This window comes from Tenrec ecaudatus, chromosome 10 (assembly GCF_050624435.1).
Source record: "Tenrec ecaudatus isolate mTenEca1 chromosome 10, mTenEca1.hap1, whole genome shotgun sequence".
Lineage (NCBI taxonomy): Eukaryota > Metazoa > Chordata > Mammalia > Afrosoricida > Tenrecidae > Tenrec > Tenrec ecaudatus.
In genome coordinates, this window is record NC_134539.1 from 139,757,681 (window position 1) to 139,766,517 (window position 8,837).

The window sequence follows — 8,837 nt, forward strand, 5'->3', positions numbered from 1 at the left end:
GAGCCAATCAGCACCTGTTCTGCCCTCCCACAGCTTTCTGTGGGCTCGGTGACAGATGCACCCTTCTGGAATTAATGGAGGGTGTGCCCCTACCAAACATCCCAGCCCGCCCCCGCCAGCCACCCCACGGGAACTTTGGAGGAGACTGTGGGTACACTTTGTCCTCCCTGCCTGCCCAGTGGCACCAATCACTGAGCTGCCTCCTAAACCCGTGCCTGTGCCCCCAGTGCCCGCCCTGGCATGGCTGGCCTCCTGGTCAGCAGCTGCAGGGGTGAGTCACGGCTCTCATTAGAGCTTAATTAATCAATTGAGTTAATCAGACAGCTGGGATGTGCTGGGGTTGCAGATGGGAGCGGGAGGGGGAGCTGGGCTGCAGGGCTACGGCTGGCATGGAGGCTGGCAGACTGGCCAGGGAGGAGGAGGCCGGCCAAGTCTGCACCTGAGGGCCCCAGCAAGGAGAAGCAAGCTCTGTGCACACCCTTGATGGGCCTCGCTGGACAGTGCCCTTTGCTGGATGCCAGAGGCAGCCCGGGAAAGAGGCCGCACCGAGCCCAGCCTGGCTTCCTCCCTCATTGTTTATCTTGTCATGGGTGTCTTGGAAAGCCACTTGAAATCCTTATTTGAGTGGATTGAGTTAAGGAAAGAAATTGGGGAGAGGAATCCCACACACAGGTAAGGCCCCGCCTGCCCTGTGACTCCAGCATGACACGGAGTCCGGGTGTCCGCTGGGAGGTGGCAGGCCCAGACTCAGACTCGGAGTCTCTCCAGGTGAGCAGCTCAGGCTCTGGACATCTGGACTGGACTGGGGGGGGGGGGGCACGCAGGAAGAGTGGAGGAAGCAGGGCCAAGGTTGGGCTGGATTCCAGTAAGGATACTGGGAGGAGGGAGCGTCTGAGTGGAGTGAACTTTGTGATTTGCAGACTAGCTCCTCTGTTTTGTTCACATTCATCCTTGGTAGAACCTTGAGGTGAGCAGGATGGGCCTGGAAGACACCCCCCCGCCCCCCTGCCCCGCACAGACCCTGACCTCAGCGGCCTCCAGTTTCTAGTTTCGTGATAAGCCAAGTGCGTCCCCTGGAGACCCAGCGTCTGAGGCTGAGGGAAAGGCCTGGGAGGAGCAAAGGACTGTGGGAGGTGGAGCAGGGAGGAAAGGCATGTCAGAAGAGGTGGCATTTGAGCCCAGCTTCAAGTATGGGGAAGGCGGGGGCTTTCACGAAGGAAGGAAGGACAGTGCAGTAGGAGAAAGTGCCCAGGCAAAGGCAGCTGTCCTTGGCACGTTGGCCGTGGGCTGCAGCAAGATTCCTGGGTAGGGCAAGGAGGAAAGGCCTGATGGTGCAGGGCTTGGAGCCAAGGAGCCTGAAATGGACCGTGAGCGACCCTGGATCTCTAAGGCGGAAGAGAGACTTGGCGCCCTTTGGGGGAGGGGAAGGTTGTGGGGCCGTCTGTGCAGAATGGAACCATGCTGGGAGAGATCTGAAATGGGAAGAGTGAGGATGTGTATGTGTGCATGTGTGTTCATGTGTGTGCATGCGTGTGTGTTTAGAGCAGAGGCTCACAAACTTTGGGGATGGAAGAGCCAATCCTGTCCCTCACAACAATGGAAAATGTATTCAAGAGCCACAAATATATATTTTACAAATATACATAATCACCATTATCTGAATAATATCCTTTAAAAACTGAAACCATTTTACTTCAGAGCCACTTGGGCGTACCAAAAGGTGCTTTGTGCAACATAGATGAACCTTGAAAGCCAAGGCTGGTGAACGCCAGGCACAGAGGGACAAGGCCTGTCTGAGCGCATTTAACGGAGGGACCCAGAACAAGAGACCACACGGGGACCACAGCTGGGGAGTGGGAGTCACTGCTGGAGGGGAAGGGGCTGCCCTTTGGGGTGATGACAAGCTTTGGAAAATAGACAGGGGTAGTGTAGGGGCTGCCCGGCGTGGTGAATTTGATTCACATCAGGGAATTGTACCCTTCCAAATGGCAAATGTTTGATTAGATGTATTTTGCCACCATAAAAAAATAAAAGGTATAATCGGGAGTCTACCGTGGCAGGTGAGATGGGAGGCCCTTCCTAGCCCCTTCTGCGGACTGGGCAATTCTGCAGCCAGGTTGGGCAGTCCTGTGGGTCACTGGGCTGGGTTCACTCGGGCACAGGACAGGCCTCCAGGATTGTGATCAGCAGAAAATGTCAGGCCAGACCCTGGAGGCCACTGCCCTGCCAGCACCAAAAATCTGCCATGGGGCCCTGCTCACCCTTCCTACCACCTTTAGTGCTGGGAGCAGTTGAGAAGGGGGCTCCTAGAGAACTAGCCATCGCCCTTCTGGGTCCCCTCCCCTCTTCCTCCAGGAGCAGGGCACCTGCTGAAGACCCAGAGAACATGTCCAGCAGTGGCCACCTGAGGAAGGGGTGTCCTTGGGAGAGTCCCTCCCTCATCCACTTCTTGTTTCCTCTCACAGTTTCGCAGTTTACACAGCATATAGTCTTGGTGGGAGAAAGCTTTCCACTTCTGCTGGGGAAGGCTCGACTATAACATTCCTATCACACAGATGGGGAAGTTGAGGCTCAGGGAGAAGACCCGCCCGGGTCCCACGTCAGAAAGCAGAGGCACCAGGAATGAGCAGGGTTTTCCAAGTCTAGCTGCCAGGCAGATCCCTAATAGGGATGCCGGGGGTGAGGGGTGAGGGGCTCAGGGGCTGCTCCCAGCCCCAGGTCCTGCCCCGCTGAACCAGAGAGCTAACATGGGCCTAGCTCCACACTGCCATCCATCTACCTCCTCAGGAAGTGTCCTTGCTGGGTGCCCCCCAAACCAAACGCCCCAGTCCCCGAGGAATCGAGGTAATCTGTCGATTCCACAGGTGTTGGTAGAACATGCTCCACCGGGTTTTCAATGGCTGGTTTTACATGGAGACCACCAGGCCTTTCTTCCAAGGCACCTCTGGTTTAACTCAAGCCTCCCGCTTCCATTTGCAGCTCTGCACGAGGGCCATCTGCATCACCCAGGGGTTCCTGGTGGCCCCTTAGAAGCCTCCCTGCTGTCGGGCGATGCTCACTCATGGTGATCCCACACAGGGAGACTGTCGGTCTTTATGGAAGCAGACTGCCTCATGTTGCTTCTAGCCACCTCTCAGTTAATTGTCCAGCGCCTGACCCACATCACCACCAGGCCCCCTTGTAGCTGTGAAACAGCCTCCACACTGAGCGCATTGCTCCTGCTTCAAAGCCTCTCCACCACCCCCATGAGAGGACTCCCCTGCCCCCAGCTTGTTCTAGATCCATGCTGCCGGTATGGTGGCCACGCACCACGTGTGGCTTCTGAGCCCTGGCAATGTGGCTGGTGCCACGAGTTGACCCTGGATGCTGGGGATTAAACAGAGAGACTACTGAAATGAATTTAACTCGTTTTTTGTTTTGCTCTTTTCCCCCAGTGTAGCCACTAGAACATTTAAAAGTCCACAGACGGCTTAAGTTCTGTTGCTGTGGGTCAGCAGGCTTCAGACCAGTCCTCCCCTGAGGTTCCTTTTGTACAGTCTCATTACAAAACCGGGAAGCGAGCAGAGCAGGGCTCCCCCGGCCCCATTCCCCAGGTAAGGAAGTTGAGACTCAGAGGTCAAATGACTTGGCCAAGGTCATAGACCAGGAAAAAGTGGCGGCCAGATGTGAACCCAGACTTTCCTGAGTCCAGATCTGGGGCCCACTTTCCAAGACAGCCAGAGAAATGTCCCTCTGTCCACTCTGGACCAAGTCCTCTACCCCCCAGATAAAGGTCCGTGCCCTCCCAAAGAAACAGTGCCCTGAGAACCCCATTAAGACAAATGCCTCTTGGCCCTCCACTCAAGCCAGTCTGATCTCACATTACTCTCTGTGACCTGTGCTTTGCCCTGCTCTTTGTACCTGCTGCCACTCACGCCAGTGCCCGAGGACAAAGCCAGCAATGGCCACTGTGCCCTGGGACAGGACCACCACCTCCCCCTGTGGCCCGCCCCTCCTCCTTCGAGGTGAGAATGTTCGATGAGGCCCAGGGACTGTTTCTTTAATACGCCCCCCTGTCCGTCCCTGGAACGTGATAAAAACACCCGGCATTGATCTTTTTTCTTTCCTTTCTACTGGTCTAATGTTTACCCAGGTGTCAATCAGGAGAAGAATTTGGCTTCCTAATTTCTCCTCTCCTCCCTGGGGGCCACGCGTCTTCCCGCCTCACATGGACACTGAGCTGGAATCAAGGTTACTAATAATCCCCCAGCACACACAGACACCAGGAGCACATATATTAAAGTCACATATTGATTTATATTTTCGGGTCCCTCTGCCTTTCTGCCCAGCCTCAGCCTTTCTCTCTGCCAAGGAGAAAAAAGGAATTACACAGCTATATCTATCGTCAAGATGCTTAACGCAAAGAGCACTGTGTCCGAAGGTAATTCCTTCACCAGCCCCCTCCCTGGCCCCTCGTCCTCTTCGGAGGGTATTTAAAAAAATACTGTGGCATCTCCTCTCCATACACATTTATCTTTTGCTGTTTGTTCTTTAAATTTCCCCTGAAGGAAGCTGTGAGAGATTTAAGGTAGACTGCGGGAAGGACTTTCTGACTTGACAAATGGCTGGGCTGCCAGCTCCAAGGAGGCTGGAGGGGCTGTCTTGCTAGCAGAGATAATCTTATTACAGGTGGAGGCAGGAGCCTGGGCTGGAGGCACGGCGATGGATCCAGTGACCTCTAGAGGTCACCCACCTGCCCAAATCCCAAACCGGAACCCGCTGCCGTGCAGTAGCGATCTGACAGAACAGAGTAGACATGCTCCTTTGGGTTTCCGAGACTGCACATGTCTAAGGAAGCAGACAGCTTCATCTTCCTCCTGAGGAGCGGCTGGTGGGTTTGAACTGCCGACCTAGCAGTCAGCAGTCCAATGCTTAACCCACTACACCACCAAGTTCCAGTCCCACGAGCACCTCAGAATTCACTTATCACAGAAGGAAAAAAGAAGAGGCTGAGGAATGAGTGAGTTCCTTCCCGCGCTGGAGCCCGGGGTTTTGAATGCCATGTCTGCCCCACCTTCCCTTCTGGACTCTGCTGAGAAGGGAACTTCCCTCCAGGTGTGGGTAGTTCTGGCCCTAGGGGGCTGAGAGTTGGGGGGGGGGTCACAAATTGAGGAGGTGAGGGTCAGCAAGGAGGGCAACCTAGAGCAGCTCACTCTTTCAGGGGAGCCCCAAGGAAAGGGAGGCTCTCTGGGCACCTGCCACGGGAGCCACGGCCTTCCCCACACCTCTGCTCTGAGCCCCTGTCCGTCTGCCTGCCTGGGCAGCTATTTAAAAATTCCTGACGATTTGACCCCCATTCCTTCCAGAGGCTTCTGGAAAGAAAGTCCGGTGAGCAGGGGAAGGAAGGGCACTCCCACCTGCTGCTGTGTCTTACATCGGCACCCACATTCCTCCTTGCACCCTCTTTTACACACACAGGAAAATGGAGGCTCGCGAGGTTAAGGAACTTGTCCAGAGCCACACAGCTGTCAAAACCCAAAGCCTTCACTCCAACCCAGCTGTCCCCACAGGGCTGGCCTCCTCATCCTCTGCCTTAGGCACAGCCTCCTGGTGTCAGCCTGGCATGGGACAGGGGCTGGTGTCAGCCTGGCATGGGACGGGGGGCCTGGGGTGACCCTCTCAGGCCCCTCAATCTTCTCCTTCGGCCTCCCTTTCTGCTTACCTCCAAGTTTAGCGAAGACGCCAATCTTTGTTCCTCTGAGGCTGGCTCAGATCTTTCCCAGATGGACCCAGACTGGCATCCCCCTACCTGCCAGGGCAGACCAGGAACTGAGGCTTCCTTACTGTTACTGTCACTCAGTCTCCCTCCATTCATTCATTCAGGACCTGGAGGTTACCTTCACCACCAGGACGGCCAGCTCCCCTCCCCCACAACACACAGGCACTCAAGACCAGGTGAAGGCTGAGTCCCATGATGCTGATGGGGAAACGAGGCGCAGGGAGCATAAGTAACTTCTCCAGGGTCACCCAGTGGGTCCATGTGACCCCCAAGTCCCCGCGGTTCCCAGCCTGGCGGCTGTCCCCTGCAAACGGGCCTGCTCGGGGCGGGAGCCAGACAGCGCGGGGCGCCGTGGGAATCAGCAACCAGGACCCGCCCGGGGAACAGTTCCCATTGAAAGTCTGTTCCCCTCGCGGCCACGGGTGATGTATGGCTGGAGCTGATGAGAAGCGTGCAGCGGAATGGAGGCGGGCGGGCGGCGGCGGGGCCGGCGCGGCATTGAGATGCAGCCGGGCGCGGGCGGCGGGGGCCTGACACGGGCCGGGTAATTGATCTGGAGGTGCCAATTTGCAGCAACTAAATATTTGGTTTCTGCCTCTGCCCGCTTCGCGCTCTGCTCCAACAAACTTCAATAAAAAGCGAAAAGCGAGGTGGGAGGGGAGAGTGGCGCGTCCGGCGCCCCAGGCCGATCGATGCCCGCGGAGCCTGCAGGTTGCGGAGCGGGGCGCACCCAGCGGGGGCCTGGAGGACCAGGGCCGGCGGGCGACCCCTTCCGATCGAAGGGCACCGGCACCCGGCCCGCGCCAGGCAGCGCACGGAGGAAGGGCCGCGGTGGCGCAGCGCCTTGGAAGCTCCACTCCGATGGGTGGCCATTGTGTGCCCAGCGGGGGGAGGGGCAGAGGTGGGCTGACACCACTGGAGTTGGCCTAGTGCACTGTCGCAGGGGTCCTGGGGAGGGAGGAGCCCGGCGTTGATCTCTCCTGGGGTACCCACTCAAGGACATTTACAGCTGGCTTTATCAGTCAACAGGGGTCCCTCAGCATTTCCAGGGCACCTCTGGGTGCCAGGAGGTGGGCTGGGCACCGAGGTCCCCTCTTCCCTTCTGACCTTGCTCAGCTCTCCTCCCTTGGGCTGGTCCAAGAACAGGGGCTGAATCCAGTCCCTGCCCCACCAGCGGATGCCTAGTGAGGTGAGGGTCTGCGGGACTTGGGGAGGGAGTCCACAGGTCCTGGGCAAGTGGGGAGGGCACCTCAGGAGGAATGAGATCTGGGAGTCAGGGCTTCTTCCTGTTGTGACTCAACACCAACATGATGGCAGAGATGTTTTGGGCCCTGAAGTTCTTCCAGTGCTTTGAGGGGACAGAGCCTGGGGGGAGGGACCTCATGAGAGATGGAGAGGGGGTAAGGGGGCAGCTAGGTCGAAGTGAAAGGTAGAGCTGAGGTAGTGCGAGTGGAGGAGACTTGGAGACTAGGGGTGCTGGGCCAGAGGGGGGTTCTTGAGGGCCAGAGGTGGAGGAGGTAGTGGAGGGGCTGGGAGGGTGAGTGAAAGGCTCTGTCCCTGCCCACAGTGCTGCAGCCACCTTCTGGAAGGAGGCTGGGAGACGCACCCCTTCACCAAGACTGACTACGGCTGTCCACTCAGCTACAGCCCCCTTCCTCTTCTCGTTGTCCCCCTAGCCCCCCTGGGCCTCAGCCCTGGCATTCAGCTGACCTGTTGAGCACCTTAGCCTAGGAGGACCTGGGTGTCATCAGCACCCCACTCCTCTGCAGGGCTGCTGGAAGGTTTGTCCCCCAACACCCCTTCAGCTCTAAGTAGATGCCTCCTAGGCCACAGCAGCTCCTTGGAACCCAGGGCCGACCTCTCCCTGTGCCATCCTGCGGGGCTGGGCCCAAGAGCTCTGCTCCGGGCTTCAGATAACCTGGCCTGACCACCCTCAGGAGCTCCCCACCCTCTTGGGGTCCGAGCCAGAGGGCTAGCTGCTCTGCCGCAGGCCCTTCCAGGCAGCAGCAGGCCAGCGGCTCCTTCCTTGATCTCCCTCCCTCCCTCCGCCCCACCATCCCCGGGCGCTGAGCTGTGGAGCAGAATGATTTCCTGTAATTGGCCAGCAATCCGGCCGCCCGACTTGTTCTATCGACATGCTGGTTAGTTGGAAATTGTATTGGAATCTGAGCGATGGGGAGGGGAGGCGCCGGGGTTACAGCTGGGTGCAGAGGTAGCGCCCAGGAGCCGCCAGCGCCTCCTGCAGGGAGGAAGCAGTAAAGCAAGCCCCTGCGCCTCCCGCACCCCCCAAACTCCGAGTCCTCACCGTCATCCACTCGCGGGACTGTTTCCTTCTCGTCTAAAACGCCCTGATGAGAACTGGGGACACGCGGTCCACACTGCCACCCACTCGTTCTCAGCTAGAAGCTTCTTCCTGGGGTGGCCTTCCCCTTTCCTGCCTCCCTCGCCCCCCCACCACCCCCGCCCGAATGCCTGAGGAGATGACAGTATTTAAGGAGCAAGGTGTAATATTGGAGTCAGTGCAGGTAATGGGGTGTGCACCGTGCAGGGAGTTTGGGGATGAGGCCAATTAGGAACTTGGGTTACTTGCGCCACGTGGGCCACCCAGTGCGCCTGCTTCCTCTGGGGTGCAATCCGGAGCTTGCCGGCTCCACGGGCTGGGAGGATTTAAGGGGAGCCGTGTGAACGCGCTCTGTGAGCGAGGACGCGAGCTACCCTAGGCCGACTCAAGCAGGGGGTGCTGGTTTTAGGAGCCAGTCCGTCGTCCTCTTCCCCCGCCCGAGGCCCGGCCATCTTCAGGCCTCGCTGGTGACTTTTGGCTCGGCGCAAGGCTCCTAGGGCCCAAGATGGGGGCCAGCGTCCAGTGCGCGCGGCCCCTGGGGTGGGATGGGGACGGGGACGCATCCCTCCGCTCGCGGTGCCAGCCGCGTGCGCCCGGAGCCCAGGCCCCGCGGTCCCGGCTCAGAGGGCGCGAAGGAGCCACGCAGCTTAATTGGCGCCCGGGGCCAGGCAGCTCGCCGCGCCTCCGCCTTCGCCGCCCGCGGCGCCCAGCAGGGCCTCGGAGGCAGCCAGGCAGCCT